At 35.7% G+C, this 1,698-nt stretch overlaps 1 non-coding gene across 1 annotated transcript; it reads right to left on the bottom strand.

Moving 5' to 3' along the window:
- Nucleotides 1-1,001: 1,001 nt before the first annotated feature.
- Nucleotides 1,002-1,096, bottom strand: TRNAY-GUA (transfer RNA tyrosine (anticodon GUA)). The gene is made up of 2 exons: nucleotides 1,060-1,096; nucleotides 1,002-1,037 (listed from the first exon to the last, which is right to left on the bottom strand). It is a non-coding gene; the product is annotated as a tRNA-Tyr (tRNA).
- Nucleotides 1,097-1,698: the final 602 nt, after the last annotated feature.

The following is a 1,698-nucleotide window of genomic DNA, read 5'->3' on the forward strand; positions in this document are numbered from 1 at the left end:
TGGCCACAAAACATCACTTCTAATAACTGCAGACATAGGTGTTTTAGTATAGGCCCCATAGAACGGTACTTCACTATTTTCGGTATTTTGAGGATTTTAGTTACAATTTTTGACCGAAAAGCTATAATTTGACATCTGAGTTTCCCGATGGTCACGAAACTTTTCCACCAAAATTCGTCAAATTAGGTGCATGTTTTGGTATAGCCCCATATAACGGTACCTCCCGATTTAAAGTTTTTTGAGGATTTTAGCTACAAGTTTTGACCGAACTAGCTTTAATTTGACATCTGAGTTTTTTCAACATAGGTCCATGTCGTCAACATAGATCCATGTTTTGGTATAGACCCCACATAAGGGTACATCCCGACTTTCAGTTTTTTAGGATATTAGCTAAATTTTTTGACAGAACCACCAGTAATTGGACAATATAGGTTTCCAGTGGTAACACAACTTCTCTACCAAAATTCGTTAACGTAGGTCCATGTTTTGGTATAGCCCCCATATAAGGGTACCTTCCGATTTTCGGTATTTAAGGGATTTTAGCTGCAATTTTTGAACGAACTAGCTATAATTTGCCATTTAAGGTTCTCCATTTTCACGAAACTTTTTTACTAAAATTCGTCCACATGGGTATATGTTTTGGTATAGCCCTCGATTTTCGGTATTTTGAGGATCTTAGCGACAGTTTTTTTGCCGAAGTACCTGTAATTTGACATGTGAGGACACAGTGGTCCAGAAAAACTCCACCATAGCATGGGTCCATGTTTTGGTATTGCCCAAATATAAAGGCAAATGCAGATTTTCGGCATTTTAACGATTTGAGCTACCTAAAACTGTGGACAGAAAAGAAAACTATTCACTTTTATTTCAGAATGTTTTATTATTATTTTTTAAAAGATTCGGCCCGGTCGAACTTAACGACTTTCAACTTGTTTCATATTTACATATTTTTCCATTAAAAAACGGATCTGAATTCTTACAGGATACTAGAAAAATTAGATTCCTTCGAGCCGGATTTGAACCAGCGACCTATGGATTTCTATTACGACATTTTTCTACCTACAGTCCACCGCTCTACCAACTGAGCTATCGAAGGCGATGCAACAAACATAAATGCAATAAAAATTTCAGCATAAAAGCCATCTACACCACATTTCAATGTGTCTGTGTACATCATCTGCAGCTTTATCTCGTTTTTTGTTTCAAAGCTGACCCAATGACCTAAAAAAGAAACAAAAAATAAATACCAAATTTAGCCTCATTATCTTTTTTGAGATGAGGGTATTTTTTCTTTGTGTCTAAATTTAAATAAAATCTAATTTTCAGATGCCAAACAATTTAAACAGCTTAAAATATTAAATCTCGAGCATATGCATAACTGGCCAGATTTTCTGTGAACTGTTACATTAAAACAAGTTGAAAGTTCTATTATGAATATCTAGACGTTTATTTTTTGAAAGTTCTTTAAACATTTCCGACGGGGCCTTAGTCTCCCCCCCAAATAGTGGCTTGTCCACACCAATGAGAATAAGGGTTCTCTCCGTCACTCCGACGACAAGTGGCTATTATATTCAATATTGTTTTTTTATTTACTTAATAATGGGACAACAACACCTTTTTCCACAGTGTTACATATGTATATGTCAATCAACAGGGGGTTGATTCCACACATCCATGCTAAGCGTCAACACCTTTTGT

The sequence above is a fragment of the Musca autumnalis genome, unplaced genomic scaffold, assembly GCF_047663935.1.
Source record: "Musca autumnalis isolate F117 unplaced genomic scaffold, ASM4766393v1 scaffold_3, whole genome shotgun sequence".
NCBI lineage: Eukaryota > Metazoa > Arthropoda > Insecta > Diptera > Muscidae > Musca > Musca autumnalis.